The sequence below is a fragment of the Harmonia axyridis genome, chromosome 1, assembly GCF_914767665.1.
Source record: "Harmonia axyridis chromosome 1, icHarAxyr1.1, whole genome shotgun sequence".
Classification (NCBI taxonomy): Eukaryota; Metazoa; Arthropoda; class Insecta; order Coleoptera; family Coccinellidae; genus Harmonia; species Harmonia axyridis.
In genome coordinates this window covers 20,933,551-20,947,508 of record NC_059501.1, presented here as the reverse complement: position 1 = coordinate 20,947,508, position 13,958 = coordinate 20,933,551, and the positions used below count along the sequence as shown (strand labels likewise).

Here is a 13,958-nt window from a genome sequence, read left to right as displayed (position 1 = left end):
ATAGGATTCTAGATTCGGAACTGAATTTCATTCATTAGAGTTAATCGTAGGTTAACTTGTATGTCTGAAGATAAAAAAACAATCTATACTTCCGTGATTTCAGATCCGATCGGGTTGAGATTTGTTTATATAGAATGATAATTGAAAGCTTTGTTCAAACTTTCCTGCTGATGGCGTCGTCAGACCCTTAGAGAATTCAAACGAAATATCCATGTGTGGGTTTGAGAAAATGATCTGGAATATTTTCAGATCTCTACAACTTCCTGTTATACTGGAAATAGACTACTACTTTCTTATTTCATATGGCACAACCCAGTATATTTTTTCATTAGATATCGTAGTTGATGACATACCAACCATCGGTAAAAATTCAATGGTTAATGAGTTTATGAGATTCATATGAAAAGATAGTTAGTAGACTCTTGTGTTCACATTACCAAGAAGTTAAAGGAAAATTTTCACAAATAATCGTTATTTCCAACACATATACAGGGTGGCCACTTTTTCAATAGGATTGTATTGGTAACTTTTAAACCATAAGAGTTAGAAAGTCGGTCAAATGGAGAAAAAGTTGCATGCATAGAAGCATTATCAAGTAGTTCAAACAAATCGAGATTATCAGGGCCGGTTATTGAGGTATCATAAGAAAAGTAAATATTGTCATTTTGATTTTTCTTTTTTTCCCACTTTATTTCAAATGTTATCAAAAAATGTTACAGGAATTTTTTATTCGACAGTAAATTGTTCTCAATTTGACGTAATCAGATTTTATATTCAACGTTTCGTGCTCTCTGGGCCACCCTCAACCTCATTTTTTTCAATACGGACCTGTCTATTTTATGACACTTTTAACGCCGAAATCAACGATATATCATACAATGCCATTCAAAGTTGATTTCCAGGTGATTTTGACCCTTATCCAAATTTCTTTGGGTCGGATTTGTATTACATTTAGGTACCTTTAGTTTAATTAACAACATGCAATACATTTCGATGAGAAAATCATCTTACTCATCTTGAACTAAATGGAACATATCAGAATCAAATCAAGAAACAAGTATTAATTATTTACATATTTCAATTCATAATGATTAAACGAATTATCATTTAATGAAAGAAAAATCGAATGATTATTCGAAAGTAAATGAATATGAATGAAGTAAGTGTTCGAAATGTCCACCATTTTGTAAAATGCACTTAACGGTTCTGGAACCCATACTTCTTATACATTTGATGATTTCGTCTCCTTGAATACCTTCCAATACATTCTCAATCTCGAGAGAAATCACTATTGTTGGATTTGTCATTTGTTCCGTTGATACAAATTACAGAATCGAACTTTATTTTGATATCATTACGATATAAGTTTTGCAAGACTTGGTATTCAAATTTAAAATCATTGTATTCGCGTCTCGTTGACTATTTTATTAACAGCAGTTTTTGATAAATTGCATTCTCTACAGATCCGACCCAAAGAAAATTGGTAAGGGTCAAAATTACCTGAAAATCAACTTTGAATGGCATTGTATGATATATCGTTGATTTCGGCGTTAAAAGTTATTTCGAAAAGTGTCATAAAATATACAGGTCCGTATTGAAAAAAATGAGGTTGAGGGTGGCCCAGAGAGCACGAAACGTTGAATATAAAATCTGATTACGTCAAATTGAGAACAATTTACTGTCGAATGAAAAATTCTTGTAACATTTTTTGATAATATTTGAAATAAAGTGGGAAAAAAAGAAAAATCAAAATGACAAAATTTACTTTTCTTATGATATCTCAATAAACAGCCCTGATAATCTCGATTTGTTTGAACTGCTTGATATTGCTTCTATGCATGCAACTTTTTCTTCATTTGACCGACCTTCCAACTCTTATGGTTTAAAAGTTACCAATACAATCCTATTGAAAAAGTGGCCACCCTGTATATAATTCCAAGTTGAGAATTTTTTTTCGTTAAAAATTGGTGGTATGAAATGTAATGGGGGTTGAATGTTTCACACCTTCAAAAGAACACAAAATAATAGAATCATTTTCATAGTTTAGCTTTTCATTTGTAAAACATACCCTCAAAATATTATTTCTTCAACTGTTTTCAGAAATATTAAGAAAAAAGTAAAAATTGCTTACTTCTCTTTATGGAAGCGTGTAACTCTTCAAGTAGAGGACGACGAGCTTACAAGAAAATCTCCCTTTGATTTTTGATACCCCTAAAAACTTTCGTACTGATTAGAAAACACTCTGTATAGCTAAGCTTGATTCGTAAAATCTAAACCCGATAGGATTTGTAATCACGAAAATAGTGGGTATTTATTTCACGATACTCTTCACTAAATTTGTATGCCACTTATGATGTGATCAGCTTGCAAATTTGCAGTTTGAAGATGATATGTTATATTTACATTGAAAATTTTTTTTCAGTGCGTAAATATTGTGTAATTTTTTTCGATCTACTCTTCGAATTTTCTCTAGTTCTGATGAAATGAAATTTTTCCTGAAGCTTGAAATTATTATTTCATATCTAAATTCTGATTTTCCATTAAATCGAATTGATAGTATTGACCAAAACAGGATGGCCACATTTGCAAGCTTCTAGATCGAGAGTTTTAATATTTTCGATGTTTATCTCACCATCGCATTTGATTGTTACTAATGGGGGTTATGTATGTTGTAATTGAATGTCGTTATTGAGCAGATTATTGCTGTTTCAACGTGATAAGCCACATCTGATTCTGAATATGATGGTATACATTGTAGGTATGTGGTATCGAACATTTATAACGGTACCTATATTATGCGGTTTTGAATCTCAACTGGCAACACCCTTTATACTGGCTCTCCAATAATATGATCTTTCGAAGGTCACTGAAGGTAGCGGTACGTATATGCTTCAAACAATAACTTATCAAGAATAGGGGTTTTTACTCCACGTTAACATTTTCCTCATGTCTCTTTTGTTTTATATCGAGAGGGTTTTTCTTTACGATAACTTTTATGCTCATTTGAAGGTATTCTGAAACATAATTTTCCTGAAGGTAATCCAATGAAAAATTCAAATTGGAGGCTTCCTCATTCTATATAAGATAAAGAAAAAAATGAATAAAACGTCGTTTTAACAACTAAATGAATCGAATACAGAGGGGAACTGTGTATGTAGGTACAACATACAAGGATCATATGCGCCATAAGCGAATTAACAATTCCATTAAGTCAGGTGTTGCTAATAACAACCTAACAAGATTTAGGGGTGATATGATTTCCAACTGTCATAGTGAGCGATGAGTGTCATTTCACATTATAACCCAACAATTCTGATGTGAGCGTCACACTGAAACGCGTGATGAATCTCAAAATTGCTTAGTGCATTATACAGGGTCCGAACTATTTTTTTTTAATTTCCTCCCTTGACCATTGAGGATTACAGGGATATCGGAAACCGTTAAAAATACAGGGAGCTTAAATTACAAAGAAGTTGCATTATTTAGGGATTAGTGTGTTAGTGTTAACAGATCCAAAATATCTACAATGGTTCCTGAGATATTTCGAAAAATATAAAATTGAGATTTTCTTTTTTCCTGTATAACTCATTTGTTTTTGGAGATAACTTCTCGAAATTTGATTTGTAGCCATAATCCAATATAGGGATTCAATTGGTGTCATCAAATTTTTTGTTTTCCATTGTCTTAGAGACGCGATAGTTCTCCTTTTGAGGTGATTAAGACAAAAGTTACGAATTCAACAATGTATCACATCCTACAAAAATATCGAGTCAAGCTACGCTAATTTAATTTCCTTTTTATTTATTTTTTGTTTAAGTAGTAGGCTGGTGCCAAAATTGTCAAATAACTTGTACTTCGTTTTGTTGTTATGTATCTTATGTATCTTTTGATTTTTGAAAAAACCTTGATCCTGTTTGATGAGTAACATCCTATTTTGAATAATTGTGCTGATACAAACACTTTACATAGCGTACATAAAATTTGTGAAGATATAGAAGGTTCTGAAATAACTAAACTAAAACGTGTTTTCTCGAAATTAGAAAATTACGTTGAAAAATAGAGTCTTGAAAATAAGTGTAATATATGAGGTGATGAAGGAATGAAGATAGTTTATTGAAATCAGTATGGTTTGGAATATGAAAAAAAAGTCAAATGAGAACAAAATGATTTCTCACTTCTAGCTGGTTGTGTAGAGATCTTGTTGATATTCAGTTCTAAAAAAGATACCTCTATGAAATACTGAGATATTACTTGGCCATAGAGCGTGTGTTCTTTTCTATGTAGCTGTGGTTGCTATTCGAAAATTGAGGTAGGTATCTTTTCATGATTTCAATTGAGATGTGTCTTACTTAAGTCTTTACTGAAGCTAGTCAGCACATTTCTCATCAGTTAAATATCGATTCAAGAGATAAGCTAAACTATAATATCCCATCAAAAAATGCACCCCCGAAAAACAAACCTAACCTGAAAAAATACACAATAAATCTTGTAGCAGCATAAATCATAAATCAGGAATTTAATCCTCATCTGAACCCTCCCGGGCAAACATCACCACACATCACCAGTAAGAACCATCACTAAAACGGATATTTTTATTTCCTCAGGGATGAAATCGTTTCCTTGGCAGCTTTATTGCCTGAAATGTGAGAACAAGGTTGCCCTGTCGTTGGTGAAGCATGGAAGGGATGGACGGCATAAGAATAATATCACCATATATTGGTAGAATGTTGTATCTCTAGTTTATGCCTGGACACGTCTTAGGATTGCCATAAATTGTTGATTTCACGTCTCGTGAAATAGCCATAGGCGAAATTTTCCACCACGTTGGAGATCGAACGATCGCGAATGGATTAAGACATTGTCAAGAGGATGGTTGAAGAAAAAAAAGTTGTGATAATGATCAGTGAAAACTGAAAATCGTTCGCCAAATTTATTGCGGGGCTCCGAGTGTTTCTAATAATGAAATTCATGAATTATTTCTCCGGCGACCTCATAATAATAACGGGTGTTTTTTTCGAGGTATATAACTTTAAGTTGGCATTACTGTTCAAGATGGCGACCGATTCAACAGCTGTCAAATGATTTATTCTCCGTTTGTTTTGGCAATTCATCATGAATAGACTCACGCCTGAACAACGCTTGCAAATAGTGCAATTCCATTTCGAAAACAATGGTTCTGTGCTGAATACGTATCGCGCACTACCTCCATTTTATTTTGTTTAGCGATGAAGCGCACTTCTGGTTGGATGGCTACGTCAACAAACAAAACTGCCGCATTTGGAGTGAAGCTAATCCTCAAGTGTATGTCGAAACACCGTTACATCCAGAAAAACTGACTGTTTGGTGCGCTTTATGGGCTGGTGGAATCATTAGTCCGTACTTCTTCAAAAACGATGATGGTGAGAACGTTACAGTCAATGGTGATCGGTATAGAGCCATGATTACTAAATTTTTCATTCCTGAAATGAACAACCATGATGTCCAGGAGCTGTGGTTCCAACAAGACGTCGCAACATGTCACACAGCTCGTGCCACAATCGATTTATTGAAAGACACGTTTGGTGACCGCCGAGTTTCACGTTTTGGACCTGTGACTTGACCTCCAAGATCTTGTGATTTAACACCGCTAGACTACTTTCTGTGGGGCTATGTGAAGTCATTGGTCATGCGGATAAGCCACAAAACCTTGGCCATTTGGAAGACAACATTCACCGTGTTATTGCCAATATACGGCCACAAATGTTGAAAAAAGTCATCGAAAATTGGATTGGACTACATCTGATCCAGCCGTGGCGGTCATATGCCAGAAATCATATTTAAAATGTAATGCCACAAGATTATCTTGCGGATAAATAAAATTCATGTCAATCGAATAGTCCATCGTTGTTTTATTGCAATTTAAAGTTCTATAGCTCTAAAAAAAAACACCCTTCAGCTCAGTTCAACGTACACGAAATCATTCAGTAATAACTCCTCTCAATGGCATGATTTCTCATTAATGAATGATTGTTATGGACAACGGAGCATAGAAGGATTCTCTATCAATCCAATTAATGTCGCAACTATACAGAAACGTGTTTCATATTTTGAAGTATGTTTTGAAGTATGTGCACTCTCATAACTACTATTAATGTATTTCCATAGAATTATGAGTTCATAACTTAAATCGAACCAGCATCGCGCTGTCAGATTTATTTATGCTTTCAATTAGAATCTGATTTTGCCAGTTACGCTGAACAAAATGAATACAAACAAAATTTCCCTCCGACAACGCCAGATGTGACAGAAACTGCTTGAACACCATCATTGAGTTTGCTGCCTGAAATTTGACCAATTTTTTTCAGCAATCAAACGACTTGGTTGTTGGAAATCCACTTTTGTTCTGAAGGTTACATCGAAAACTTGTCACAAAATAAAGTAGAAACTGCTGGAATATTTGATGAAATGATTGTTCGAGAGTAAACAATACTTCAACTTCAGCTTCCCCAACTCCACATATGAAAGCTTCACGAATATTCCCTGTATAAACTCCTCGAATGTTTCAATTGGCAGTATAAATATCGAATTTCCGATGAAAACTTGTCAAATTTGTGTTGGTATAATGGAAAAAAATTTGTTTTCAATTCAGAATGATCTCAAACATTAAAATATAGTAATCATTAATCGACGCCATTAATGAACTATGTTGATGGCATTTTTGTTGATACATTAACCAGATAGATAATTAATATCGTATGATATTACACACTTGGAAATCGTAATTCTTTTTCTTTTTGTATTTTCTACTTTCATTACCAAGTGGAGGTGTTAGCCAATTTTGTATTATTTATTATTATTTGTTACAGTATTATGTTGGAATTAAACCTACACTTAGCCTTATCTATTCATTTCATTATCTTTATTATTACTCGAGGAACACCTTTCTATAGCATAACAAGACTTAATGGAAAATCAAGAAGCAAATTTAACAACGAATGAACTAAACAAAATAAAAAAAAAGTTGAACTAAAGTGTCTGTACCAAGTAGTTCCATATCTGGCACAAAAATTTCTTGGCAAAACTTGAAATAAGCGACCTGTCATTTTGGTCCAGGTCTTTTCAAATTACAATCAGTTTCTGCCGTACGTCTTCCCAGAGATTCTCTGAGTGAATCTCTTCACGTGCTTCAAGTTGGCCATACCCTTTCTCTAGATAATCTCTCACAACTCACAACTAAATCAATAAAAATCCTTTCTCTATATGTGGTGCAAATGGCATTACATGTGGTTTCAAAATCTCCAATATGTACCTTTCAGTTGCAAGTTTTCCATTAACGCTCACAAGCTCCGTGCGCAAGGTCGAAGAAATGAAACGGTTGTGTGACTAACATGATTGCTGATTGGGTACATTCTTCTTGTAAGAAATTTAGTGTTTTCCTTGGTTTATTCGTTAATAGAAGAATTTGTAGAAAATACTACACTGACACTAGACATTTATATTTGACAATTACTGGTACTTTTTGTTTTTTCATCACCTGGTACTAAGTCTAGATGTCAAGATACACCCTACAATTTCCGTGCTGATAATATGCTAATTAAATTCAATAAAATCATGTCATGCTATAAAATTGTGTTTCTTGAGTAATAAAAACGATAATGAAGTGAACGAAAAAAAATGTTGGAAAAAGGTAAGGCTGAAGTGCGAGTTCAATTTCATCTTGATAATGTAACTGCCACTCGCTACAGTATGTTACAAATTTGATGGAAAAACATGCTATAATTACGACACCTGGTATTTGTCAAAAAGAGGTTTTTATGTGCATACCGTTTACATAAAAACGTCCAAACCGGATAAGTGTTTATTTCTGTGGTGTTCAAGGGTGCAATTGGCGCAATAATGAACGAGCGCAAATGCCCATGACTTAAGGTCAGTGATTTCCTAATTTTTTTAAATTGATGAACCGTTTCTTAATCAATTACATTATACAAAGAACTGTCGGACTTCTTTTTGAAAACCAATTATTCAAACACAGTAAACCCTCTATATTTATGGGCATGATATTTATTCACTTTTTGTATTAAAGCGTCCTTGAATAGCACATTTATGATTTCTACCCTCATCACGAATAAATTTCAAGTGTTTCAATTTCAGGGGCGGTTTATTTACTCCTGGCTCTGAAAAAAGAAGATTGACGTAGTAATTTTATGAATGAAAAATGATTGGAAATATCTATAGCGGGAGCTCCCTCCCAATTTCAATAATACGAGATCGAGCTTCTCCTTCGTCTCGGGGATCAGCACGTGTATTATAAATAACGGTCTTCCGACAACACCAACGAGAGGATTTTCAAGTGCTTCCTCGATTCGGTATGATACGAAGACGAGATGACTTATCGGTGTAGACGACTGTTTGCATTGAAGTTGAGATTTTAGATTCGCCTACGTGTCGTTCTACTTGTAAAGGTGGAATAATCAAACAAAGATTGCTCGAAAAGAGCTGTATTCACAAATGTATTCGACTCGAAGTACTCGATATTTAGCAATAATTTTGTTTTACTTTAATGATAAAAATCCCCCTCATTCGCCTATTATACCCTTGCAGACAACATTACTGTATATGGGTATTCATGTCCTCTCCAAGCGTGTAATTGGCAAAACGAATGTTTTTGTTTCATTCGATATTCTTCTAGAATATTAGTTTTATAAAGACATTCGAAATTTCAACCCTGTCGGATTCAATGTCATGGAAAAAATTTTTCTTGAATTTTCTATGGTTCTAAAGACGTGATCAGATTGAGATTTCGCATGGAACTTAAAAATTATAGATATTGAGACGAAATTATAGAGCCATCGGTCCAAAGAACAAGCGATCAGAAACAATTTAGTCTTGAGGAAGAAATTTTCTTGAGCTAGGTAGTTTTTTTTAAACCCTTCATTGATTTTGAAGTAGGAACTTCAAATTTTTTTTAACTATCAACTATCAACCGAGTCATTTCGGTCTAGTAAACCAGAATTACTCGGTAAAACACTGTTTTACAATTAATTTTTTTCCTAAAAATGCAACAACTACTCTACCACTACCTACAGCGGAGTTGTAGGCGACACATTTGCCAATAAATCAGAGGTGGACTTCCAATAAACGATGAAACAAGTCTTAAAATCCGTTTTTTTACTATTCAAGCAATGTTGAACGACTGAGCATTTCTGATGAATTTTTTCATGAAATATTACATAACTTCTCCCATCTTCAGTCGATACTTGATATACCTGAACACGAATATCACTCAAAACGCCCTAACAAATTACCAAAGTATGTTACTCTTCAACGCAGTTACCTAAGTAGAAATCGATGAAATCTCATTCATGACCTCAAGAAAGTAGTACCATATCTAACTCTGCAGTGTTGTCAAGTTAGTGATGGTCAATGGATATTTTGTCACTGTAGAAGGACAAATGAAATGACTAATATCAATCCAATAAAAATCTTGAGATACTTTTATTGGGAGAATATTTGGCCACTCTCGTCTTCCGAAGAACTCGACCACTTCTTTTGAAACAGAGTCTGCTTCATTAGTGGATCCCATTTCCAGGTCAAAATTCGAAAATTAACATTGTGACAAAATTATAGAACCATCGGTCCGGAGAACAAGTGCCCAGAAATATATACAGAGCAACTTTCTTGAGCTAGGTCCTTTTTTTAAATCTTCTTTATCGTTGACTATGAAGTAGGAACTTTGAGTACTCCTCAACTATCAACCAAATGGAGATATTTCCACTTTTTCCAGCCGTGGTCTGATTTTTTTAACAGTGAACTTTTTACCTGAAACTGCAACAAATATCCTTCAAAAACTCTTGAAGATACCTACCACAGAGTAGTAGGCGAAACATTTGCCGATAAAGCAGAGGTGGACTTCCAATAAAGGATTAGACAAATGAACTAGTCTTAAAACTCGTTTTTCCACTCTTCAAACAATGTTAAATAACTGAGAATTTCGGATAAATTATTTCATGAATTGATTATCCAGCTTCTCTTATCTTCAGTCGATACTAAATAGACCTGAAAACGAATATGACTCGAAACGCCCAAACAAATAACGTTTATTCATTATTTTTCTTCAATGCAGCTACAATTGATGAAATCTTATTTATGACATCTAGAAAGCAGTACCATATGTGACTCTGCAGCGTTGTCAAGTAAGTGATGGTCGATGGATATTGTTTTCTCTGTGGAAGGACAATCAACATTACTGTTATGGTTCAAATGAAAACATCAAGATAATAAAATTCAAAGAAGATTATGTTTCTCTTCAACGCAGCCACCTCAGTCGAAATTGATGAAATCTTATTTATGACCTCAACAAAGTAGTACCATATGTGACTCTGCAGCGTTGTCAAGTGAGTGATGGTCGATGGATATTGTTTTCTCTGTGGAAGGATAATGAACATTACTGTTATGGTTCAAATGAAAACCTCAGGATAATAAAATTCAAAGGAGATTATGTTTCTCTTCAACGCAGCTTCCTCAGTCGGAATTGATGAAATCTTATTTATGACCTCAACAAAGTAGTACCATATGTGACTCTGCAGCGTTGTCAAGTAAGTGATGGTCGATGGATATTGTTTTCTCTTTGGAAGAATAGTGGACATTACTGTTATGATTCAAATGAAGACCTCGAGATAATAAAATTCAAAGAAGATTATGTTTTTCTTCAACGCAGCTACCTCAGTCAAAATTGATGAAAATTTATGACCTCAACAAAGTAGTACCATATGTGACTCTGCAGCGTTGTCAAGTAAGTGATGGTCGATGGATATTGTTTTCTCTGTGGAAACACAATCAACATTACTGTTATGGTTCAAATAAAAACCTCAATATAATTAAATTAAAAAAAGATTATGTTTCTCTTCAACGCAGCTATCTCAGTCGGAATTGATGAAATATTATTTATGACCTCAACAAAGTAGTACTATAAGTGACTCTGCAGCGTTGTCAAGTGAGTGATGGTAGATATATATTGTTTTATCTGTGGAAGGACAATCAACATTACTGTTCAAATGAAAACCCCAAGATAATAAAATTCGAAAAAGTTTTGGTCAATTATCTTTGTAGAAAAGAAAAACAAAACCGTTTGAGATCTCCTCAAAATAAGACTTTTATATATTTTCTCTCATTTATTTCTCTCATTTATTATTATTTATATATATATATATATATATATATATATATATATATATATATATATATATATATATATATATATACTGAAAATATGTTGGTGAACAAGGTTATCAATAGATAAAGTGAGATTAACCTGTTGTAGTTTCTATTTATTGAACAAAATTCATTAAAATTTCAGATCAGCATCAAGGGAATCAAATTAAATTGAAGTGATCATGAGGATTCGTTGAGTGAAATATACTAAAAAGGTTGAAAACTCTGTACCTACATCAGGCAAAATGCTGAAGTTTGAAACAATTCACGAAAGCATAGAATATTGGATTGTGTTCACATCTGGGACGGCTTCGAGTATATGTATGGCCAGTCTAATAAAAACCAAAACCCCGCATCTGCATATCCCGAGTTTTCGCCATTTTATGAAATGCTCACATAAACAACGATAAGAGCTTGGAATCGGGTCACAGTTATTTTTTTGAAGGCAAAATTGTCTCGACGAGATAAGTGCATCTTTCGCTTGTCGTGAGAGAACTCACGTGGGCGTGCCAATTTCACCAGTAATTCCACTTGGCTCCCGTGGGAAGGACTAGTTGCGGAAGGATTTGTTTCAATTGAAAATTATGGTGATAGGGAATCTCGTTAAGTATGGGGATAGGCTCCCGTACGTGAAATCTGGCCTGCGGAACACGTTCTTGAGTGTATCGGGGATTACGCAGAAAATTGTTTGAGGTTATGTTTTCTGGCGTTTTTCGTGATCTGAATGAAATTAACTCGTCTGTGTTCAGATTTTCTTGCTGCTTCCAAAGAACTCAAGATGGTAAAATCTACGTAAAGGTGTATAGCTTTGCCTATAATACCTACACTCACGTCCTCAAAAAGGTAAATCGTTATCAAACAAAAATATTCGATTTCAGGGAAGAGCGATAAAACGGGAATGGAAAATATTTTTTTTCGGCAACCGTCCGGGAAGTGCTCACTTCCCGGACGCTTTTTCTCTGAGAAAGTAGCATTTCCCGGCCTAGTCCGGAAAGTACGTACTTCCCGGACTAGGCCGGAAAAGAAAAATAGAATCCATAGCAACCGAGATAACGGCTGACAGTTCATATGAAATTAGTTGTCAAAAATTTGCATGTTTTTTGATCGCAATCGCAATAAAATATGGAAAGCAGCAGCGATAGTGTTATTTTACATGGTTGCCGAAAAAATATTGTACGCAACACGCCCGAAAATGGTTTTTTTCGGCAACCGTCCGGGAAGTGCTCACTTCCCGGACGCTTTTTCTCTGAGAAAGTAGCATTTCCCGGCCTAGTCCGGAAAGTACGTACTTCCCGGACTAGGCCGGAAAAGAATCATAGAATCCATAACAACCGAGATAACGGCTGACAGTTCATATGAAATTAGTTGTCAAAAATTTGCATGTTTTTTGATCGCAATCGTAATAAAATATGGAAAGCAGCAGCGAAAGTGTTATTTTACATGGTTGCCGAAAAAATATTGTACGCAACACGCCCGAAAATGGTTTTTTTGGACTCACAGACTTCCAGGACGAGCGTAAGCGAGTCTATTCGTCCAAAAAAAACCTATTTTCCGGACTTGTTACGTAAATTACTATTCCATATACTATTCAAGTCATATAAACTACATTATTTTATGCACATTACAGGATGCAATGACAAATAGTTTCATGAAAACTTTATTCTCATGAAAACTTTATTCTCATGAAAACTTTATTCTCATGAAAAATCATTTATTATGGTTTTTGATTTAGAAACGGTTTACCTTTCTGTCAACAAGAGTCGAACACTTCATGTTTACTTTAAAGAAGCTATTCATGTTTTTGGATCATTTGAAATATGATCAATATATTCTTCAAATGCTTAATTCAAACATTTAACATTAGAAAAATTGTTAAATTTTCTTTTATGAGGTAATTTTTTAGCAATAAATTATTACCTCTGTGGTAATTATGTTCAATACAAGGGGAGGCGTTCTCGAGCCAATTTCGAAGGAGCGCTTTCTCTCTCTCTCTCTCTCTATCTTTCTGAGGGTTGTTGTGTTTCATCCTGAGATCACTGATCATCACTGAATCATCAATTTGACACTCAGTGATCTTTGCAAAATACACCTTCCACCTCCATAGAGGAGCATGGTAACTCTATCGTAGAGCGGTGGGTTTATATACGGCCGATTCAGAAAGTGATGCACAGCCCACGACGAAATCTCTCGAAAAGGCACAGAATCACTACGGGACTGTACATAACTGCAAGTATTTTCGTGATCTACATAGCCGAATCAATCAATAAAATAGTACAATAGTCCCAAGAAGAACTTCAAATTTTTTTTCAATTCAGCAAGCATTTTTGTGGTCTACAGAGTCGAATAAATCAGTAAAATGGTACAATGGTCCCATGAAGGAAATTTTAATTTTTTCCAATTTTCTAAGGATTAGGGTATGGAAAATTTTACGAAAATTTTTCGACGAAAAATTTTTCAGGTGACATCGAAATTCGGCTAATCAGGAATCGTCAATTTTGGCACCGCTAACCCATTTTGCGTAGAGCTCACAGTTTTGAGGAAATTAGAACTCGAAATTTACCAAAAAATTGAATTTCCATCCAAAAATCGTTATATCTCCTAAATTATTCGTCACAGACCCCTCAGATAAAAACGTTTTTTTGACAACGGGTTCTGATCTGAAACATAGTGAGGTTTCAAGGGCGTAGCTCACGTCCAGGAGAAGTTGCAGCCTAGGGAATTGCATCCATTTTTTTCATCGAAATGTCGTAGAGGGGTGGATTTATATA

General features: G+C 34.5%; 1 protein-coding gene across 3 annotated transcripts in view; it reads left to right on the top strand.

Moving 5' to 3' along the window:
• The window catches only part of LOC123688947 (pyrokinin-1 receptor-like), a 108,656-nt gene that overhangs the window by 56,589 nt on the left and 38,109 nt on the right, over positions 1–13,958 (top strand). The window lies entirely within an intron of this gene.